The sequence below is a fragment of the Eumetopias jubatus genome, unplaced genomic scaffold (genome assembly GCF_037043125.1).
Source record: "Eumetopias jubatus isolate StellerSeaLion01/CBP00866 unplaced genomic scaffold, mEumJub1_p1.0 scaffold_7, whole genome shotgun sequence".
In the NCBI taxonomy this organism is placed as follows: domain Eukaryota; kingdom Metazoa; phylum Chordata; class Mammalia; order Carnivora; family Otariidae; genus Eumetopias; species Eumetopias jubatus.
In genome coordinates this window covers 82,178,933-82,203,074 of record NW_028274813.1, presented here as the reverse complement: position 1 = coordinate 82,203,074, position 24,142 = coordinate 82,178,933, and the positions used below count along the sequence as shown (strand labels likewise).

The 24,142-nt window shown below is 43.4% G+C and overlaps 1 protein-coding gene and 1 pseudogene across 1 annotated transcript in view; one reads left to right on the top strand and one right to left on the bottom strand.

Annotated features, from left to right (window-relative positions):
* The window catches only part of GPR176 (G protein-coupled receptor 176), a 114,517-nt gene that overhangs the window by 13,047 nt on the left and 77,328 nt on the right, over positions 1-24,142 (top strand). The gene's annotated exons all lie outside the window — the stretch shown is intronic.
* Positions 10,900-12,041, bottom strand: LOC114221375 (protein farnesyltransferase/geranylgeranyltransferase type-1 subunit alpha pseudogene; annotated as a pseudogene).

Sequence of the window (24,142 nt, the reverse complement as noted above, 5' to 3'; positions counted from 1 at the left end):
CCTTCCTCCTATCTGTCTGGGGAGCTCAGTGGTGGGAATGGGAATGTTGAATAAGTCTGGAAACAACAAATAATATTTTCACTCTAGCCAAGTGTTAGGGGTTGAATTGTGTGCCTCTCCCCATCAAAAAAAAAAAAAAAGGGAAAGAAGATAGTAAAAGTGTAAACGGCTTAACCTCTAGTACCTCAGAATGTGACCATATTTGGAGAAAGGGTGGTTGTAGATGTAATTACTTAAGATGAGGTCATACTGGAGTAGGGTGGGACCTTGTAAGGGGAACACTATGTGATGAAGACAGAAATTGGGATTACAAGACTGCAAAGCTAAGGGACGCTGAAGGGCCGCTAGAAGTGGGGAAGAGACAAGGAAAGATCCCCCTACGCGTGTCGGAGGGAGCACTCTCGGCCCTGCCAACACCTTCATTTCAGACTTCTAGCTTTCATAACTGCGAGACAATAAACTTCTGTTTTAAGCCGTCCTGTTTGTTGTAATTTCTTATGGCAACCCTGTAAACTACTACACAAAGGCAATGAACAAATAGGTTGAAAACCCTGATTTTTGCACAACTATGCAGTGAGTTTGGCAAAAGAGAGCATCTTCAGCTGACAGAATGTGAGTCAGTGCAATATAGGCTGGTCATCACTTGTGCCGTCCACTTGTGTATACATAGCTTTCAGCACCTTTTTATTTTTATTCATTTAAAGATTTTGTTCATTTGAGAGCGAGAGAGCAAGTACACATGTACAGGGGAGGAGCAGAGGGAAAGAGAATCTGAGGCAGACCTGGGCCTTGATACCACGACCCTGAGATCGTGACCTGAGCTGAAACCAAGACTCATGCTCAACCGAGTGAGGCGCCTCTCTGCACCTTTTTAAATATTTAACTTTTTTTTAAAGATTTTATTTATTTATTTGACAGAGAGACACTGAGAGAGGGAATACAAGCAGGGGGAGTGGGAGAGGGAGAAGCAGGCTTCTGGCCAAGCAGGGAGCCCGATGTGGGGCTCTATCCCAGGACCCTGGGATCATGACCTGAGCTGAAGGCAGACAGTTGACCGAGCCACCCAGGCACCCCTGGCCCTTTGTTTCTCAGAAAGGATCCAGTTTACTTCACTTGTAAACCCCAATTGATCCTGAATCGGCTCTTCTCAATTGCGGCCCTCATCAAGCTGTCTGCATGGGCTTGTTGAAACTCCCTTACTTGTTGAAATCCCCTTACTGGGCTTGGGGAGAGATGGGCACCCCCTCCTTTCTCTTCTGGGTGGGTAGGACTTGTGGCCCACCCACAGCTCTGTCTTCCTGTGTCCCCTCCAGGTGGGTAAGGGTTCAGGTGTTTTAAGTATTTAACCATAACTTTGAAAAGTACACACTTAAAAAAATATTTATTTATTCATGAGAAGCAGAGAGAGGCAGAGGGAGAAGCAGGCTCCCCATGGAGCAGGGAGCCGGATGTGTGGGACCCGATCCCAGAACCCTGGGATCACAACTTAAGCCGAAGGCAGGTACTTCACTGACTGAGCCACCAAGGTACCTGAAAAATACGCATCTTGATCTGACACCGGTATTTATTGTATCTTGATGCCTTGGTAAAATTTTCCAATTCCAATGCCTAAATAGTATGTTCATCTAAAAATACTTTTTTCCTACTTAAAATTTATGAAGCAGTTTTGTTCAAATTTTCCACATACCTCTTTGACTTCTGCAACTGTTTTTGTTGGAAACATTTTGGAGCTACCTCATCCAGTTTTTCAGGGTCCCTCACCATTACTTCTAAGCCCTGTGAACAAGACACTGTGCTTGTTTTTTTTTTTTTTTTCAAGATTTTATTTGTCAGATAGGGAGAGCACACAGAAGCAGGGAGAGTGGAAGTCAGAGCGAGAGGCAGGCTTCCACTGAGCGAGGAGCCCAATGCGGGACCTGACTCCAGGACCCTGGGATCATGACCTGAGCTGAAGGCAGGCACCTAATCGACTGAGCCATCCAGGCGCCACTGAAATTTCACCGAACACAAGTAACTATTCTGGTTTCTTTAGGGCAGGAATGAAGAATGATACTGTTGCCTTCTTTTTCACTTAGTCTATCAGATGACCTTTATAGAATCCAAAGTAACATTGATTGAGGTAATTTCAGATCATTGTGCCTTCTCCAAATGAAATTCCAAATAAAGTAATTTATTACTTGTTCCAAATAAAGTAATTGAAGGAGTGCCTTGTATTAAGAGTGATTTTTTGTTTTCTGAGCAAGAATGTTTGAGGATATCTCTGTGTTGTGTGAGAGGGTATGAGATATTTATTCCCTGGGCATCCTTGTAGTGTGCTCATTTGCACCTTAAATTAACAGCTACATTTTGTTGGGGCTTCCCGGGCAGTTTCTTAGGACAAGAAACACTTCCAACGGCTGCTAAATGGAAAGGAAAGAATAACTCTCTGAAGTCTACCTAAGTGTGAATTTAATTTCCAGGAACACAGAGTTCAAGCAAGGCTCAAGCTGAGACAAAATAATCAAATTTTGGTTCTCAGACCTTCTCATTGATTGATGAGAATAGCACCTTTTGTATTTCTCCCGTTGTTTCTGTGGCCTTCTCCCAAGGCTGCAAATCTTTAGCCTCAATGAGTCTACAAATTACCAGAAGCCTTAAAATGAAGCCTATGTGAATGTCCGGATTAGGGACTAGAGAGTTAACTGCCTGTTTCTCTCAGGGATACTGTTAAGATTACATGGGACTTAAAAAAAAAAAAAAAAAAAAAAAGGACATGGGACTTTTAAAGATTCTTTAAAGAGCACCACATTTTTTTCTTGTTAGTAACAAGGCAGTGGGCTCTAGCTGGTGAGGATCATACCAGGTGCTTAGGAAGGGTGGATTCTAGCCTGGCCTTGCTGTTGAGTGGTGGGTTTACTGTTGGTAAATCACTTTGTCTCTTTGTGATTGTTACTGTGAGGCAGAGATTCTTTTTTTTTTAAGATTTTATTTATTTATTTGAAAGAGAGAACGCATGCGAGAGTGCCAGGTGGGAGGGAGAGGGACAAGCAGATGTGCAGAGTCCAATGTGGTGCTCAGTCTCAGGACCCAGAAATCATGACCTGAGCTGAAATCAAGAGTTGGATGCTTAACTGACTGAGCCCCCAGATGCCCTGGCAGGCAGAGATTCTTCATAAAAATCGCTTGTTACAAATGCAGATCCCTGAGTTCCGATCATCAGAAGTTTCCTTTTGGTGGGTTTGACATGGAGTCTTGGAGTCATAAATATATATATATATATTTTGAAGATTTTATTTATTTTGATAGACACAGTGAGAGAAGGAATACATGTAGGGGGAGTGGGAGAGGGAGAAGCAAGCTTCCCGAGGAGCAGGGAGCCCAGTGCAGGGCTCAGTCTGGATCATGACCTGAGCTGAAGGCAGATTCTTAACTGACTGAGCCACCCACGCGCCCCAGAGTCTATATTTTTAACGAACACTTCCTGTGATTTTGATGCAGGTGCTTCACACTTTCACATTGATCTAAGGGATGGCCTGGCCGACTTCTTAGTCTGTGGAGGTGACAGGTGGTCATCACGCACACTCCCAGGTTATAGCCCTGGGAGTCAAGCAATGAGGGTAGATACCAGGAGGATGGAAGGGAGAAGACTAGTTTTTTAAGGTAAGTGCTTGAGGTCATTAGAAGATTTCCCCCCCGCTACTCTTAGTGAAGTAATAGCATTACCTTCAGACTGTTGATCCAAAGAGAGTTGTTGGGATGGGGTGGAAGTAGGAATTTAATTTGGGGGTTATTGGTACCAACCATTTTTTTTTTTAAAGATTTTATTTATTTATTTGAGAGAGAGAGAATGAGAGGTAGCACGAGAGGGAAGAGGGTTAGAGGGAGAAGCCGACTCCCCGCTGAGCGGGGAGCCCGATGCGGGACTCGATCCTGGGACTCCAGGATCATGACCTGAGCTGAAGGCAGTCGCTTAACCAACTGAGCCACCCAGGCGCCCTATTGGTACCATTTCTACCCATCTTTTAATAGGTAGTGTTGCCTAAGGTCTGAAGGGAATATGGAAAAAAATAATTACGAATAGACCAAGCCTCTTCTCAAATCTGACTTAAACTTACCTCAAAGTTTTATGAATGAGAATCTGACTTCCTAATTCTTCCCCTGCCCACTGTTTCCATCTCAATATATATCCTATAGGTAATAACTAAATTACTGTTTTTTAAAAAGATTTTATTTATTTGACAGAAAGAGAGCACAAGCAGGGGGAGAGGCAGGCAGAGAGGCAGAGGGAGAAGCAGGCTCCCTGCTGAGCAAGGAGCCCGATGCGGGGCTTGATCCCAGGACCCTGGGATCATGACCTGAGCTGAAGGCAGACGCCTAATGATTGAGCCACGCAGGTGTCCCTTTATGCAGAATTTAAAACATTTTTTCAAAAATTTCATTGAGATTGAAATTAAAAATTAGACAGTAGGCACCATCTCACAGGGAGTCGTCATATATCACCCCTAGTATCTTGGGCTCCTTTTACCTTCAGTCTTTTTTTTTTAAAGATTTTATTTATTTGACAGAGAGAGACACAGCGAGAGAGGGAACACAAGCAGGGGGAGTCGGAGAGGGAGAAGCAGGCCTCCCGCAGAGCGGGGAGCCTGACGCGTGGCTCGATCCCAGGACCCTGGGATCATGACCTCAGACGAAGGCAGACGCTTAACGACTGAGCCACCCAGGCGCCCCTGCCTTCAGTCTTTTTGGTCGTGCTGTGCTCCAGGACTTCCTGATACCTCAGTAATTAAGGCCTTGAAATTCCACCTATCTGCCACCAGTCTGGACTTAAGCAGTGTCCCTGAGATGGTTTAAGCCTAACTGTGTCCTCCAAATACCCAGTATATATGCGGCAACAGTCCCAAACTAGGAAACTTAAGTCTTTATCAAAGGAGCTATAAGCAGTGTAGAGAGAGAACACACATAGTTAAGTGTCATTTTTAGCTTGGCACAAAGGAGAACAGAGAGGGCAAGTGAGTGATCAGAAAGACCAGTTAAGGGCTAGTTGGCTTTGGGGAGAATTGTGATTACTTTAGCACGGAAATCTAAAAAATCTAAAAAATTAGAATATGAACAACAAGGGAGCAGGTGGGCAGCTTTAAAAGTACATTCCAAACCAGTTTGGTGTGCTTATTAGGCCTTCTTATTGTTAATATTAGACGTCTTTAATTTTGACTATGGGATCATCATGTACTATCTTAAGTTATAGAATGCAAAATGTAGTTTAAATCTCTGCTGCCCCTTTTTAATCTTGACATGAGTCTTGTGTTGTCGGGGAGTTTGGCACAGAGGTTGAGCTGAACTCACAGATTATCCTGTTGACCTCATCATGTTAATGTCCATATATTGACTCATACTGAATTTAGCATCTGCTAAAACTCCCAAGCTTTTATTTCATGTACTGCTGTTACGATTCTTTTTCATCATCCTTGTTTGATTCAATTTAGGAGCCCTGATTAGTACTTTAATTTTATCATTTTAATTCATCTAAATTTAACTAAAATGTTTTAGTTCTTTGTATCAATCTGTTAGATTTTTTTTTTTTGTGGGAGGGAGAAGGATCCTGATTATGCCATGTAACATTACTGCTTTCTGTGATATTAACTATGTATCTTTTGTATTTCCATCTAAATTCTCTCTCTTTTTTTTTTAAAGATTTTATTTATTTGAGGGAGAGAGAATGAGAGAGAGAGAGCACATGAGAGGGGGTAGGGTCAAAGGGCGAAGCAGACTCCCTGCCGAGCAGGGAGCCCGATGCGGAACTCGATCCCAGTACTCCAGGATCATGACCTGAGCTGAAGGCAGTCACTTAACCCACTGAGCCACCCAGGCGCTCAAAAGCAGTATTGAATGGTACAGGGAGAGGAGAAGGTTGGAGGTCTTGTTACTAGTGATCTGGTACTTGTTACTAGTAAATTGAGGTTAATTTACTAATCAAAATCCTTTTGGAATAATTGTTAAATTATTAACTAGTAGGGTGCCTGGGTAGCTCAGATTGTTAAGTGTCTGCCTTCGGCTCAGGTCATGATCCCGGGGTCCTGGGATCGAGTCCCGTGTCAGGCTCCCTGCTCCTTGGGAGCCTGCTTCTCCCTCTGCTTCTCTCTCTCTGTCTCTCTCCCTCTCTCTCTCTCCCTCTGTCTCTCATGAATAAATAAATAAAATCTTAAAAAAAATTATTAACTAGAACTCTCACCCAGGTCATTGTTTCTTATCTTGTTTCCAAAAACATTTGGAGACATCTTACTAGATATTTTACTGAAAGTCAGCTATACTATGTCTACTACATCTCCTAGGCTTACTGATAAAAGAAAATAAGGAGAATCTGACATGATTTATTCTTAGTGCATCTGTGCTGGCTCCTAGTGATTACCTCTGGCCTTCCTGTCAATAATTAATTCTTGTCAGGTTGACCAATATGAATTTTGCTGTATTTTTCTTCCTCTTTTCTGTGTCTCTAGTCTTCTGGTTCCTTTCCTATTCCTATTCTACGTAATTCCTTAAAGTTCTCCAGAGTTGGTCCAGAATAGTGCTTCTCACACTTCAGTGTATAAGTGAATCTGCTGGGGTTCTTGTTACAATGCAGGTTCTGATTCAGGAGGTCAGGGATGGGGCCTAAGATTCTGCATTTCTTTTTCTTTTTTTTTAAGATTTTGTTTATTTTATTTTTATTTTTATTTTTTTTGAAAGATTTTATTTATTTGTTTCACAGAGAGAGACACAGCAACAGAGGGAACACAAGCAGGGGGAGTGCGAGAGGGAGAAGCAGGCTCCTTGCTGAGCACGGAGCCTGATGTGGGACTCGATCCCAGTACCCTGGGATGACCTGAGCCGAAGAAGGCAGCCACTTAACTGACTGCATTTTTTTTTTTTTAAGATTTTATTTCTTTATTTGACAGAGAGAGACAGCGAGAGAGGGAACACAAGCAGGGGGAGTGGGAGAGGGAGAAGCAGGCTTCCCACTGAGCAGGGAGCCCAGTGCAGGGCTCAATCCCAGGACTCTGGGATCACGACCTGAGCCGAAGGCAGATGCTTAACGACTGAGCCGCCCAGGTTCTGCATTTTTAACAAACTACTAGATGCTATTGGTCCTCAGGCTGTTCACATTGGGAAGCTAGGAACTAGAACTAGGTAAGAGTTCTAGATTTTAGTGCCCCTCTAGAGCAGGAAGGAGGTCTCTGGTGGAGGTCTCATCAGCATCTGTATCTGCCAACAGTTACCTTCCTCATTACTTTATCTTCAGTGTCTCTTGCTCCCAATGGCTCCTTGGTTTCCTTTTGCATTTCTTGCCCTGTATGGCCTTTCTTCCTTCTTCGGTTCACAGTTAGGCTTCTTGGGAGAATAGTCTTAAATTTCATTCTTCCATTTTATCCTCTGCTGATTACTCCTCAATCAACAGCTCTGATCATGTCACTCTCCTCTTTGGATCCCTTTCCTTCTGGCTCCTTCCAGTGACATTCTACAGCCTGGCTCCTGTTTCCCTCTCCAGCTCACTCATCTTACACTCCAGGAATTCCAGCCTACTTGTGGGTACATTATTCTGTTTCCAGTCTCCTTGCCTTAGCTTTTATTATTCCTTTGTCCATAAAAACTCTTCCCTGCCTTATTAACCTGGCTAATTTCTCTCATTCTTCTGGTATTCCTTTCACACTCAGAAACTTAATATCTCTGTATTTATTACTTGTATGATTCAAGAATAATGGAAATGAGGGGTACGGGTGCTTTCCCTTTTGAAGCCGCAGCTGTAACTGTAGATTACTGGAAGGAAATGTTATTTTGACATGATGATGGTCAGTTGCACTGAAGGATTTTAAGGATACAAAGTCACTGGGTAAAATCTTATCTATTTTTATTTTTAAAAAGATTTTATTTATTGATTTGACAGCACAAGCAGGGGGAGCGACAGGCAGAGGGAGAGGGAGAAGCAGGCTCCCCGCTGAGCAGGAAGCCCGATGTGGGGGCTCGATCCCAGGGACCCCAGGATCATGACCCGAGTTGAAGGCAGTCGCTTAACCAACTGAGCCACCCAGGCACCTATTTACTTATTTTTAAGTAGGGTCCTCACCCAGCATGGAGCCCAGTGTGGGGTGCTAACCCACAACCCTGAGATCAGACTGAGCTGAGATCAAGAGTCGGAAGCTTCACTGACTGAGCCCCCCATAAATCTTATTTTTAAAAAAGGGAATACTTAACCATCACTCTGTAAGTGAAGAGGGAACAATATTTTTAATTAGCTTATCATTGCGTGAATTAGTCTAGCTGACCTATACAATATTCATTGACAGTTTCATGGGAATGAAGCAGTAAAATAAAAATGGTAAGTTTTATCTGATGAGAATATTTCACTACTGTGATCTGCAAAGATGGTATGAATGGTAAGGTTTTCAGATGACAATTCAGAACTTTGACGTATTGCATTGTCCTGCCCTTGGGAGCAGACTGACAAGAGAGGGTTACTTGTTGGCTTAGAGAGTGGCCTTTTGCAAATCACTAAACTAAGTGGGGTTACTTGACAGTAACAGAGAATAGAGATGGAGAGCTGCCTGACGAGATGCAAATACTGAGGATTTGATGGATTATTAGCTGGTTAGTCAAACTAGAGGCTCAGGACTTTTCAAGTCCGAAATTTTTAATAAAATTTAAAAATATTTCCCATAGCTGTGGTCATGATCTCTCAGGCAACAAATGCAATTTGCCACCAGATGTGTCGTTGCTATGACACTTGGCAGATACGAGAAGGGGTGGTGAAAGGTGGAGATTGAAGTGCTAATAGATTTGAAACCTTATTTGCAAAATGATCTTAATGTGTGTGTTTCAGAGATAAGTCTTAATCCTTTGTACATAATAGGTATTCTGTAAATGTGTGTGGAGCAAATATAAAATATGTGAAATATTTAAAATTAAGTGAAGGAAATAACCTTTGCTTTTCTTAAGGAATTGTTCTTTATAGTGTAGTTTTGTGCCTGCTGGATCACACTGTGTCCTAGATTTCTGTGACTATAGAGAAACGCATGCAAAAGAGAATAAGAATTGTCAGTTCGTTAAGGATATAGCATGTGCTGATATAATTTCCTTTTCCCTAGGGATGTGGAACTGTTGATGAATTCCTTTCTAGCTGAAATGCCTGAGTGGGAGCTCTGGTCTCCATCCTTGTCACTGATTTCCTGGCCAGCCTGTTTCTGGGTAATGACTCTCTCAGTTTATGTTGCCTTTCAGCATAATACATTTGTTCAAACCAAACTGTGTGTCTGGTGGGTTGTACCACAAAACCAAGAACCCACAGCCAGAGCTAGAGGCAATATTTTCAATTACGAAAGCTCATAGTCATAATAGTCTATTTTGTGAAATAGTACTTGCCTATGCCAAACCTGTTTCTCTTTTGAGAATAATGTTCCTGGGATAAAAATGGGACTTCCGGTAAGATCGGTGTAGAGTCAGATAGTTGTGAGTTTAAGTCCTAGTTCAGCCACTTGCTAGCATTTTGTCCTTGGGCCCGCTTTTATTACTATTTTTTTTTTCAAAGATTTTATTATTTATTTATTTATTTGCCAGAGAGAGAGAGAGAGAGGGAACACAAGCAAGGGGAGCTGCAGAGGGAGAAGCAGGCTTCCCGCCGAGCAGGGAGCCAGATGCAGGACTCGATCCTAGGACCCTGGGATCATGACCTGGGCCAAAGGCAGAAGCTTAATTGACTGGGCCTCCCGGTGTCCCTCAAAGGTTTTATTTATTTATTTGACAGAAAGAGAGAAAGAGAGAGAGAGAGAGCATAAGCCAGGGGGAAAAGGCAGAGGCAGAGGGAGAGGGAGAAGCAGAACTGTTGCTGAGCAGGGAGCCTGAGGTGGGTCTTGATCCAGGAACGGTGTGATCATGACCTGCTGAAGGCAGACACTTAACCACCCAGGTGCCCCTAGCTTTTATTATTTTTAATTTTTTTAATTAATTATTTTAAAAATATTTTTTCCTCACTGTAAAATAGTAATGAATTTTTTTGAAAGCATAGAAAGTCATGAAGAAGAAAAGAATGAATATTCATTTAACATATGAGCATTTTCTTATATAATTAAATATTCTTTGAAAGCATCATTTCACATATTTATATAGTATTTGATTATTCAGTCATTTAATCATTCTTAACATTTTTGGACATTATGATGTTTCTTTTTTTTTTAGGATACATCTATAATTTTACAAAACCATTCTTTTGGCATTAGTTTTTTACAGTGATAACAAGGTACTGTGAGCGTGGCAGAGCAGCTCTAATGTAACACTGCATTCCCTGCTTCCTGGACCCAAATTTAAGTTACCTTATACCCATTACATACAAGTTACCAGCGTTCATTAATGCTGCAAATCCTGACGCACATTCCCTTTAGGGAGGAGCTGATGCTAAGGGATTAGAGTAAATGTTGGTAAGTCTACAAAAGTTCCTTCATGGGACTTGCTGTTTCTTCGCCCTCCCCCCAAATTACTTTGCTTTAAAAGAATCAAATTACTAGTCTGAATAGCAGCAGCACCCAAGAAGCATCACACTTAGTTCTTGTTAAAAAGCAGTACCTGGGGCGCCTGGGTGGCTCAGTTGGTTAAGCGACTGCCTTTGGCTCAGGTCACGATCCTGAAGTCTCGGGATCGAGTCCCACATCGGACTCCCTGCTCAGCGGGGAGTCTGCTTCTCCCTCTGACCCTCCCCCCTCTCATGCTCGCTCTCTCTCTCATTCTCTCTCTCAAGTAAATAAATAAAATCTTTAAAAATAAATAAATAAAAAAGCAGTACCTGTGCAATGCACGTTTTACGGCACAGTCAAAGGGAATGATCACTTTAGTTTTAAACTCCTGCATTAGAGTCGCTTAAAAAAATAAAAGCATTCCATCTAGTTCTTCCAGATGGTGTTATTGCTGTACATTTGTTGATGGGTCACTCTCTGTGCTGTGTTTGCTTTGAAGGGATCTTCCAATATATCTCCAATATTCCTTTCTTATAGTGTCCTTTAGCTAGAATTTCACACAACTCTGATGCTTTATTAAGAATGTCCTCCTTGTTGTCACATTGGTTTTCTAGCATGTCTTCATAGATATCCACGAGAAAGGCAATTAGGTAGGGGGAACTGTGACTTGGTTGTAAATCAAGTAACTGATTTAACAGATTTGGATATTTGGAAAGACCATGATCCTGTAAAATCCCTTTCAAATAGTTCCATGCACTTTCATTATGTGGTACTAGTTTGATCATTTCTAGAGTGTACTGGACTTCTCTCTCCAGTATAGCATGATCATCGTAGCCAGTGGTGTTAGAAATTATGAAGTACGTTTGGTTCCAGACAGAGTTATTTCTCACATCCTCTTTAAGAAGTTGGTCTACATACTGCAGCTCATTATCCCAAAGTTTAAATTCCTGAATAACCCCATTGTCGATGTTGCCAGGCATGATAATTCTTTGCATCATGATTAAGAATATCAACAATAAACTCAAGCTCCTGAGATGGATCTTTTAGCCATTCCACTAATAACTCGCCTATGATGCCAAACTTGATAGTTTTTGGGCTGTTCCTCAATTATTGCAGTGATGTAGTTCATTTCCTCATGTAGATCCTTTTGAAGTGACTTTAATAGAACTCTCTGAAAATGCCACACTGTGTAATTGGCTGCATTTAACTCAATAGCATCTCTGGTTAGTTTAAAAGCTTGTTCACTTCTTTCATCATGCTGCAGGACAGCCCGGAAATAATCATAAACTTCTCTATAAATTTTTCACTAAAAATTATCTGGACCACTGGATTGGGGCCATCATTCTGCGGCACTGGATCTGTATTAGCCCATTCTGCTCTGTGCCTGTACAGGACATAGGTGGGCGAGGAGTCCAGGCTCAGGAACCCGTCGTCCATAGGGGACGCCACCACTTCTCTGGGCTCAGCTGCCATAGCTTCTTCCTGCTGCTGCTGGGGTGTCGGAGGGTGAGGCTGGGGCGGTGGCGGCTCTGGCTGACCGGACTCGCTGCCCTGCACAGCCTCCCCGATCCCCTTAGTGGCCGCCATCTCGCCTCGGCCCACAACCCATTATGGTGTTTCTTGTTAAACCATGATAAATAGTGCTGTGATAGATATCTTTTAATTAAAAAAAATTTTTTTTTGTCCGGCTTTCTTTTTCCATGAGGTAGTTTCTTAGGAAGGATGTTCTAGAGTTTTGTTTGTACATTTTTATTTATTATTTCATTCATTAATTTATATTTTAAGATTTAGAGAGCAAGTGTGAGTCAGTTGGGGGCAAAGGGAGAGGGAGAGAATCTCAAGCAGACTCCCTGCTGAGCACTGAGCCAGATGCAGGCCAATCCCATGACCCTGAGAGCCTGACGTGAGCCAAAACCAAGAGTCAGACACTAAACTGACTGAGCCACCCAGATGTCCCTGTTTGTACATTTTTTAAAAAGATTGTATTTATTTATTTATATTTTAATTTATTTTTTTAAAAGATTTTATCTGTATATTTGTCAGAGAGAGAGAGAGAAGCAGCAGAGGGAGAAGCAGGCTCTCCGATGTGGGGCTTGGTCCCAGGATCCTGGGATCATGACCTGAGCCAAAGGTAGACACCTAACAGACTGAGCCACCCAGGCATCTCAATAGATTTTATTTATTTATGAGAGGGAGGGCATACGCATGTGCACGAGCACCCCCTAAAAAGGGGGGGGCAGTAGGAGAAGCAGACTCCCTGCTGAGCAGGGAGCCCAATGTGGGACTCGATCCCAGGATCCCGGGATCATGAACTGAGCCGGAGGTGTACGCTTAACCGACTGAGCCACCCAGGCACTTGTGTTTGTACATTTTTTTTTTTAAAGATTTTATTCATTTGAGACACACAGATACAGAGAGAGAGAGCATGATCAGGGAGAGAGGCAGAGGGAGAGGGAGAAACAGGCTCCCCACTGAGCAGGGAGCCCGATGTGGGGCTCGATCCCAGGACCCCGGGATCAGGACCTGAGCTGAAGGCAGACGCTTAACCATCTGAGCCACCCAGGCGCCCCCGTGTTTGTACATTTTTTTTTTAAAGATTTTATTTATTTATTTGATAGAGAGAGACACAGTGAGAGAGGGAACACAAGCAGGGGGGAGTGGGAGAGGGAGAAGCAGGCTTCCCGCGGAGCAGGGAGCCCGATGTGGGGCTCGATCCCAGGACCCTGGGATCATGACCCGAGCTGAAGGCAGATGCTTAACAATTGAGCCACCCAGGCGCCCCGTGTTTGTACATTTTTAAGAGTAGTTTTGAAGCTCTTGATAACCAAAAGCAGAGTAAAGAGTAAGTAATTTAACTGAGCTTCAGTTTTCTTACTTAGATGTATCCTGATGTTGGGAGGATATGGGCTAATACATGCAAAACACATAGCGGAACGCCTGGCACATATTGTTAATGTTTTTAGTTTTTGCTTTAACATATCTCTTGTCTATACCATATCATTAAGCGCTCAACCACCTTCATTATTTGTTTAAAAAAAAAAGGAAAATAAATGTTTGAGAGACAAAATTTGTACGTGTGAATATCTAGCATAATGCTTTTTTTTTTTGAAAACTGCCTTAAAAAAATCTGTGTATGAAAGTGAAAGATAGAGGGGAAAGACAGTGTTGTTAGTAAAAGTATTTCTTTGAATTAAACAACAATGGACAGGAAATTACTGTTCACTGAAAGTTAGGCCCAACTGGCCCATTGTATCTCTGTTGGTTTTAATGTAGTGTCAAAGCTTGTAATTGACAACTATGTGAATTTAATGTATGTTTCAGTTATATGAGCATTGGCTGATGAGACGAGAGACAGCGAGGGATCAATATTCTTGATACCCCAAATTGTCAGTGTAATGAATATGATTTGAGGGCTGTGAGCCACCTCAAAAGAAGGCATAAAATGGTAATTTTATTTTTTTTTATTTTTTATTTTTTATTTTTTTAAGATTTTATTTATTTGACAGAGAGAGCACAAGCAGAGGGAGAGAGAGGGAGAAGCAGGCTCCCCGCTGAGCAAGGAGCCCGATGCGGGACTCGATCCCAGGACCCTGGGATCATGACCCGGGCCGAAGGCAGCCGCTTAACCAACTGAGCCACCCAGGCGTCCCATAAAATGGTAATTTTAATAAATGAATCAGGGAGTAATGAAATCTCATGTCTGATGTTCTCCACTTCCACACAAGTTACTGCACAGAGCATGGCTGCATTAGTTGCTTAGGGCTGCGGTCACAGATAACCACAGACTGAGTGGTTTAAAATAAGAGAAGGGGTGCCTGGGTGGCTCAGTCGTTAAGCATCTGCCTTTGGCTCAGGTCATGATCCCAGGGTCCTGGGATCGAGCCCCGCATCGGGCTCCCTGCTCAGCGGGAAGCCTGCTTCTCCCTCTCCCGCTCTCCCTTGTGTTCCTTCTCTCACTGTGTCTCTCTCTGTCAAATAAAAAAAAAATAATAATAAATAAATAAAATAAGAGAAATTCCTTCTCTCACAGTTCAGGATGCCACACGTCTAAAATCAAGGTGTCCATAGGGTTGGCTCCTTCTGGAGGCCCTGAGGGGGACCTGGTCCATGCCTCTCTTCTACCTCATGATGTCTTCCACATCCTTGGGGTTTCTTGGTTTGTAGCAGCATCGCTCTGGTTTCCGCCTCTTGTCTTCCTAGGGCCTTCTTCCCTGTGTCTCTTCTGTCTGTGTGTCTGCTCATGAAAAGAACACTAGTCATTGGATCTGAGGCCCCACTCTAATCCTGTATGGTCTCATTGTTCACAAGTTCAAATAGAAACCCACCATCTCCCCTTCCTCCCCATACCCTGCTAGCTTCTCTAACCAGAACTTTATCAAGCAGTTTTACTTAGCTAACTGGTTTCCCCTTGCTTATTGGATTTATTTTAACTTTTCTTCTTGGCTCTACCCTACCCACCCAAGATGATATTTTACTGTAAGAAATGGGATTCTTTGACCTTCTCTCATAACCTTAATTCCCCCTCTCTATACTGTTATTCCTACATGGAAGGCCTTCTCTCTCTCCATCTAAGTAAATCTCTTTAGCTCTCTCTCTCTCTCTCTCATTTTAAGAGACGGAGGGAAGAGGGGGGTAGAGGGAGAGAGAGTCTTAATTAGGCTCCACACCCAGCATGGAGGCCAATGCTGGGCTCAGTCTCACAACCCTGAGATCATGACCTGAGCCAAAATCAAGAGTTGGACGCTTAACTGACTGAGCCACCCGGGCAACCCAGTAAATCTCATTTCTAAGGGCAGGGAGTGTGCTTTATACTTTATTTTTTCCTGTGGCATTAGCCCTTTGGTAGCACATAATATGTGCTCAATAGACATTCTGATTAACTTTCTGATAAAGTTGAAGGGTATAGATAGATTCTGGTTTGGAAAGAAAACCAAAGAATGGTTTTATGTGCTTGAATCCCAAAATTCAAGCTCTTGATAGCTTAAATGGTTTAGGTTGACTCTTGTTTTCTCTTTGATTTAAAACTTCTACCTAATACTGTATTTTAGTCTCATTTTAGTGCTATAGCCTTTTTTGGCTCAAAAATAGCATAAGGAGATGCTCCTGGCATATCAATTAGTAGTGTCAATACCAAGTTCAGTGTGTGTTTGTTTTTTAATTTTTTTTTAAAGATTTTACTTATTTATTTGTCAGAGAGAGAGAGAGAGAGCACAAGCAGGGGAGCAGCAGGTAGAGCAGGCAAGGGAGAAGCAGGCTCCCCGCTGAGCAAGGAGCCCGATGCGGCACTCCATGCCCAACTGACTGAGCCACCCAGACGTCCCCGAGTTCAGGGTTTGGAGGATAATCTTTTATTAGTGGTGTAATTTCTGAACACATAAATAGAACCAGCTTTGTACTTTTGTTTTTTCATTATTATCATCATTGTTACATAGCTGGGGAAGATTGAAAGGGTTTTCTTTTTTTTTAGCTTTTATTTTTTGACAGAGGGAGACACAGTGAGAGAAGGGAACATAAGCAGGGGGAGTGGGAGAGGGAGAAGCAGGCTTCCCGCGGAGCAGGGAGCCCGATGTGGGGCTCGATCCCCGGACCTTGGGATCATGACCTGAGCTGAAGGCAGACGCTTAACGACTGAGCCCTCCAGGCGTCCCGATTTAAAGGGTTTACTAATCTAGTCTTCTACCTCTTCAAAAAGGAGAAGGCCTATGGTAACACCGACTGCTTCCTCTCCCTGGGTTCTGTCTTATTCCAGTAAACTCCATAGTTGTAAACCTGAAGGGACATACATGCCAAACGTAGTCTGGAGTTCCTGAGGAGGTTAGTCAAGCCCATCCATGGCCTGGTGGACCTCTGTTCCAATTCAGGTTTCTTACCATTAACAAGCCCAGAGCCATTAAGTGGGTCATGAGCAGATTTATGTTTCTGGTATTTCATGAACAAAAGGGTGAGGGTCAGTAGATTTTCTTTTGTCTCGGTTACTTTGAATACTCGGGTATGTGTGGTATTCATGGCTAGAATAATGAGTCACTATTTGCTAAGCGAATTGACCAGTGCCTGGCACATAGGAAATGCTATGAATATGTTTGAAAAGAATATAAAAACTGTAAATTGCAGTCACAGTCAGAGTGTATCATTCCATACCACTGCACTCCAGAGAGTTCTCTTCTTAGTGTTTCTACAGGCTCTCGGCGGGCTGGTACTCCTCTCCCCAGCCTTCCATTCACTCCTGTTGTCAGATTTTTGTCTTAGGTCAGTTAACTTTCATTAACTGACTTCCTGCAAATGGGGACTGTGGTCACAGAGCAGCCCCTTCGGTTTCAGTGCGGTTTCTCCATAGAGACCCCCAAAAACCCTTATCAGAGACTGATGTGAGTTGATATTCTTACAAATTAAGTTGACAAATACTGCTCTGTTTTCTAGCTTGGAGGCCCCCAAAACTGAGCTTAATTCTTTTTTGCCTCTATATTCACAGAAAAGAGACCTTGTAAGTTTCTTTTTTTTTAAGATTTAAAAAATTTATTCACTTGAGAGAAAGCGAGAGCACGAGAAGGGGGAAGTTCAGAGGGAGAGGGAGAAACTGATACCCCGCTGAGTGGGGAGCCTGATGCGGGCTCGATCCCAGGACCCCGGGATCATGACCTGAGCTGAAGGCAGATGCTTAACCAACTGAGCCACCCAGGCTCCAAGACCTTGTAAGTCTTCTCAGGGCAGTGGCGTACTGGTAAGTGTTTTAACAACTGGCTTTTTCTGGGAAAAAAGCCGAGTTTTGTTTTGTTTGTCAGTTTTCGTGGTATAGATACTCCCACTGTGGCCAAGCTACCAGTGAAGTGGAGTTGGGGAGGGATGTGTATGTTCAGCTCTCCCGAGCTGGGAGCTGGGAGCTGGGAGCAGGCTTCTGCGTGCCACTGTAAATGAAGGATTGAGGGGATGTGCATTAGGCCCCACCCATGGAAAGTCTGTGCAGATGCTGAGTAGCTCTTTTTAATATTATTTGTTCACCTGCCATGGACAAGCACTGCTGTATGTACTGGGGATGTAGGAGTGAATCATATGAAGTCTCTGCCTTCATGGAGCCAACATCTATTCAAAGCTATTCAGAAGTTTCCAAATTCAGCTTCTTGGGACCTTAGCATGCTCATGTCAAGGTCTCATACCACTTTAATTTTAATTTTAATTTTTTTAAAAGATTTATTTATTTATTTATTTGAGAGAGAGAGAGAATGAGAGATAGAAAGCACGAGAGGGAAGAGGGTCAGAGGGAGAAGCAGACTCCCCGCCGAGCAGGAAGCCCGATGCGGGACTCGATCCCGGGACTCCAGGATCATGACCTGAGCCGAAGGCAGTCGTTCAACCAACTGAGCCACCCAGGCGCCCACCACTTTAATTTTTAAATGAGGAAAATAGCCTGGGCTCATTGCACACCCTTTCCTGGGTGTGAAGCAGGATTGTGGAGGAGGTGGAATTTCTCTCTGGATTGTCTCCATCTTGGAGGTGCAGAGACTCTAAACCTTGCAATGCCCAGAACACTGGCAGTATGCCATGAGGGGTGGAGATTAAAGACCAGAGAAGGGGAGCCTGGGTGCTCAGTCGCTAACCGTTTGCCTTCGGCTCAGGTCATGATCCCAGGGTCCTGGGATTGAGTCCCACATCGGGCTCCCTGCTTGGCGGGAAGCCTGCTTCTCCCTCTCCCACTCCCCCTGCTTGTGCTCCTGCTCTCGCTATCTCTCTCGGTCAAATAAATAAATAAAATTTAAAAAAATATATAAAGAGCAGAGAAGATAACGGTCTTGTTCGTGGTTCTACTTACTAGTTCCCTAACTAATCCAGAGGAGGTGACTATTGATTACTATTAATTGCCTCATTAATAGTTACTTACTTGGAAGCTTACAGAGTGGACAAGCGTTTGGCAACAGAAGGCATGTCACAGAATTTCAAAGACCTATATCCTCAAGAAGGGTAAGGGATTGGAGAACCTGGTGATGGCAGTGCTCAGAGAGAAGGATGACCCACAGGCTTGTTTGGAAGAGGGTTTAGGATTCTTGGTGAAGAACCCCAAATCTTTGCTATGGAAAAATCACTGGGCCAGGCTTACTAACAGGTGGTGTGATTTGAGGGGGTGAGATTTTCCTTTAGGAAGGTAGGTCCTCAGGAAATTCAAAAGCTTTAGATTTTTTTTTTTTTTTTATGTATTTATTTGACAGAGAGACACGGCGAGAGAGGGAACACAAGCAGGGGGAGTGGGAGAGGGAGAAGCAGGCCCCCCGTGGAGCAGGGAGCCCGATGCGGGGCTCGATCCCAGGACCCCGGGATCATGACCCGAGCCGAAGGCAGACGCTCAACGACTGAGCCACCCAGGCGCCCCTCAAAAGCTTTAGATAAGCAAAAACAGAAAAGAGAATTTTTAAAAATTTTGAAATTAAATGTTTGATGTTTCCTAAGTCCTGCTCAGGGTTGCAGGGCTCTGCAGAACCTCTGCCCATGCTGTTTCTCACCCATTGAGTGAATGATTGATTCTCATGCAGTATCCAACACTGCTGCTGCTTGCTCAGCATCATCATCTCAGCAGAGGTAGATTGTGGACCATTCACTTCCCTGTTTTGTCTGGAATATGCATTGCTCCACTCGGGCCCAGGCCATCTGGATCTTCCTTAGAAGCAAACGCCTACACATTTCTCATACTGGTTTGGAATTTAATTCTTGACTGTGATATCTTTAGCGAAATGAAGAAAACCCTGGCCCTTTTCTAGTACAGGGACCCCCTTACAGCTGCTTTGGAATGACCAGGGTGTTTCCAAGTATGGGTTTTGGTTTACCTATATCACAGTCATCTTCTGGTGGTTCTTGAAAATAGTCATTCCTATCATGTGCCCCAAACCTACTAAACCAGAGTCTCTGGAGTGGGATCTAGGAATGTGTATTTTTTAAAGCTTCTCAGGTGATTTACAGGCACACTAAAGTTGGAGAGCCACCGGTTTAGACTCATAGTCTAAGTTCCCCTGGGATCCGACCTGCTTCCCATTGGAACAGATGCAACCTGCCTGACCCTGCAGGTAAGCCTGGGAAAGGTCTGGAAGCTTATTTTTCCATTTAAAGGATACCCACACAATCTGGTAGGCCAGTAAGGACAAAGCCCCTTCCCATGGGTCACCATTATATGACACACTGCTGCTCAGACCCAGGTCAGTTAGCCATTAAAGCTGAAGGTGAAGGTAATAATTTTGTTTTCAGCAGCTAAAGTTTAACTCTATGATTGTGATTATGGGATGAAACCCAGACATTTGCATGGTGGTTGACAAAAAGCAGGTCAGTATGAGTAAACACTATGCGCTTGACTCCTGCTGTCACTCTAATGTTTACGTGCCGTGGATGGCTTCTCTCAACTTGGTCACATTTTTTGTTTCAAGTTTTTATTTAAATTCCAGTTAGTTAACATACCTTATAATACTAATTTCAGGTGTGCAATATAATGATTCAACACTTCCATACATCAACCAATGCTCATCATGACAAGGGCACTCCTTAATCCCCATCACCGATTTTACCCATACCCCTACCCACCTCCCCTCTGGTAACCACCAGTTTGTTCTCGATCATTAAGAATCTGTGTCTTCAAACTGAGGGTTGCTGGGGTGGGGAGTGGGTGGGGGGATGGGGTAACTGGGTGATGGAAATTAAGGAGGGCTCTGGATGTAATGAGCACTGCGTGTTATAAGACTGATGAATGACTGAACTCTACCTCTGAAACTAATAATACACTATATGTTAATTAATTGAATTTAAATTAAACATAAAATAGATTAAAGAGATTCATAAAGAATCTGTTTCTTGGTTTCTCTCTGTCTCATTTTTCCTTTGCTTATTTGTTCTGTTTCTTAAATTCCACATATGAGTGAATTCATATGGTATCTGTCTTTCTCTGACTTATTTCACTTAGCATAATACTCTCTAGCTCCATCCACGTTGTTGCAAATGACAAGATTTCATTCTTTTTTATGGCTGAGTAATACTCCATTCTATGTGTATCACCTCTTTATCTATTCATCAGTTGATGGAGAGTTGGGCTGTTTCCATATCTTGGCTATTGTAGATAACGCTGCTATAAACATAGAGGTGCATGTATCCATTTGTATTAGTATTTTTGTATTCTTTGGGTAAATACTTAGTAGTGCAATTGCTGAATTGTAGGGTAGTTCTTTTTTTTTTTTTAAGATTTTATTTATTTATTTGAGAGAGCGAGAAAGAGCACATGAGAGGGGGGAGGGTCAGAGGGAGAAGCAGACTCCCCGCTGAGCAGGGAGCCCGATGCGGGACTCGGTCCTGGGACTGCAAGATCATGACCTGAGCCGAAGGCGGTCGCTCAACCAACTGAGCCACCCAGGTGCCCCAGTAGGGTAGTTCTATTTATAACTTTTTGAGGAAACTCTGTACTATTTTCCAGAGTGGCTGCACCAGTTTGCATTCCCGCCAACAGTGCAAGAGGGTTCCCTATCTCTACATCCTTGCTAATACCTGTTTCTTGTGTTGATTTCAGCCATCCTGACAGGCATGAGGTGATAACCTCATTGTGATTTTGATTTGCCTTTCCCTGTTGATGAGTGATACTGGGCATCTTTCCATGTGTCTGTTGGCCATCTATGTCTTTGGAAAATGTCTATTTCTGCCTATCTTTTAATTGGATTATTTGATTTTTCAGTGTTGAGTTTTATAAGTTCTTTATATATTATGGATATTAACCCTTTATTGGATATTTCATTTGCAAATATCTTCTCCCATTCTGTAGGTTGTCTTTTAGTTTTGTTGATTGTCTTCTTTGCTGTTTAGGAGCTTTTTTTTTTTTTTTAATGTAGTCCTAATAGTTCATTTTTGCTTTTGTTTCCCTTGCCTCAGGAGACATGTCTAGAAAGAAGTTGCTCCAGCCGATGTCAAAGAAATTACTGCCTGTGCTCTCTTCTAGGATTGTTACAGTTTCAGGTCTCACATTTAGGTCTTTAATCCATTTTGAAATTATTTTTGTGTATGGTGTAAGAAAGTGGTCCAGTTGTAGCTCTCCAGTTTTCCAAGCATCATTTTTTGAAGGGACTTTTTTTCCTTTGGATATTCTTTCCTGCTTTGTCGAAGATTAATTGACCATATAATTGTGGATTTTCTGGGTTTTCTATTCTGTTCCATTGATCTATGTGTCTATTTTTGTGCCAGTACCATACTGTGTTGATCACTTCAGCTTTGTAATATAACTTGAAGTCTGGAATTGTGATGCCTCCAGCTTTGCTTTGCTTTTCAAGGTTGCTTTGGCTATTTGGAGTTGTTGCTTTAAATTCTCCGTTAAGCATGTTACCTATGTCTGTTTCATTTAGCTATCTGGCCATATCCTTTTCTTATTCTTCATTTGGGATAAATTCCTCTGTGTTCACATTTTGTCTAAGTCTTTGTCTTATTATGGGGGTTAGAAAAGCCAGTTACATCTCCTGTTCCTGAAAATAATGGTCGTATGAAGAAGATGTCATGTAGTGCCCAGGACCTCGTGCTTCAGGGGGTGTCTCTGGCGTGTGCTGCATGTGTTCTGCTGTTGTGTTTTGGCTGCTCTTCCTTCAGGCCAGTCATCTGCAGAGGCTCTCCTTGCTTGCTTTGGGTAGTGTTTGGTCCCTGGCCTGAAAGTGGCAAGTTTTAAACTAGTGTGCTCTAGTCTGCTTATGAAATGAGACCTGACACCACTTCCACCAGAACTGAGGCCCTTCAGAACTCTCTGGTTGAGAGACCTGGTGTGGGCAGGGGTTTGTGCTGGTCTTCTGGGGGCGGGGCTCTCCGCCTTGGGACTGAGGCAAGTGTGACTAAGAAGGGCAGTCCCAGCGGAGTGCAGGGGGGTAGGGCTTGGTGTATGCAAGTTAGGCAGCCAGTGTTGGTGCTGTGCCGCTTCCTGCAGGTGGCTCTTTGTTTATGCTGAGGGGTGGGGGAGAGAAATGCCCCCCCCCCCCCCCCCCCCGGCCTTCTGCTTTGTTCCTGGAGGTAGATCTTTGTGAAAACTGCCTCTCAGGGACATCCTCCAAGGGAAGAGCAGATAATCTCTCCACTGTGTGCCCCAGGCATTTTTCAGATCACTATTTCCGTGCTGTCTGCCCCTGGGTTGTTTCCCTGCCTTCTCACCAGGAATGGCACAGTGCCCTCTGAGCTGTATCCCATCCAAGCCTGCTGACCTTCAAAACTACAGGCTTTGGGGCACCTGGGTGGCTCATTCAGTTAAGCGTCTGCCTTTGGCTCAGGTCATGATCCCAGTGTCCTGGGGTAGAGCCCCATGTTGGGCTCTCTGCTCAGTGGGGAGGCTGCTCCTCCCTCTCCCTCTGTCTGCCACTACCCCCTGCTTGTGCTGTCTTTCTCTCTGTCAAATAAATAAATAAAATCTTAAAAAGAACTCCAGGCTTTCAGCCCTGTTGGGTGCAAGAACCCATGAAATCAGCCCTTCTTGCTTTCCAAGCCAATGGCTTTGGGAAACGCTCTTCTTGTGCATCCCCCTCTGTGCTCCTCTCTGTCTCACCTTTCTCCGTGACCAGGGTTCCCTCACCTCCACAGCACCCGCCATCCATTTCTCCCCTAAACCATGTCTCCCCACTTCCTACCTTCTTTGATGTGGCCTCTTCTCTCCCTTGAGTTGTGGAGTTTGTTCTGTTATAGTCTTCAGTTTCTGGGGGTATTTAGGACATTTGATAGTTCGTTTAGTTGTGTTCGTGGGATGAGGCAGGGGTAGGACCCTCCTACCCAGCAGCTATCTTCGTCTCCATTCAACTTGGTCACATTTAAAAAATCACTCAGCCCCTATGCTTAGATTTTGGCCCACTGTTGAGGGAAAAACAACATGGATATTTTTAACTTAGTCCAGTGCTGTCTTTTTATAGATGTAAACATCAAGATGGGAGAGGGGAATGAAGTGATTTCTTTGGGCATGTTGGGCTGCAATGAGCCCCCAGGTCTTGCCACTTTAGGTGAGTGTTCTTGCCTTCTCAGAGGCTGCCTCCCAGCAGGAGGGAAGTGTTCTTTTACAATTCTCTGCTGAGTCTCACAGTTCTTGGCAGACAAAATCCAATATTCCCATTTCTAAAGACCCATATTGTTTAATGTTTCCTGTGAAAGCAGAGAAATTGCATTGAATTGTCTCTTCAGTTTGAGATTAGGAGAAACTGTGTCTTCCTGTCCTTGTCTTGTTCTGTGTCACCGAGCATTCACATTCTAGAGACGATGGGACAGTGTTTGGCTTAAACAACCTAGGTCAGAGAACTGCCCCTCAGTGCTTAGGAGACCAGGTGCATTGTAATTACCAAGTTGTGTGATAATTATGCCACAAGTAATTAATTGGAAGACGTCTCATTTACTTTGGAGACCTACAGGTGATTCAGCTAATGCTAGAGCAGCTGTCCATGAGCAAGGAAATGGGGATGGTTTTGTTTTTATATTGCATCCCCAGTCTTCCTTTTTACCTGATGTGTTTTGGAGACCATCTTGGCTTTTAAAAAGAGCGCAAACACATTTCTTGTGGAATCAGCAGGTAAAACATCAAACAGTAATGCTAGAGTATTTGCTTGATTTCTTCAGAGGATGCTGATGAGCCAGTGACTCTTCATGTCTTCTTTTCAAAGGCTCTTTGTGATTGTTACAAAAGTGATGTTTTCTAAGGTGCGGTCAGTCCTTTTGGGGAGCAGGGT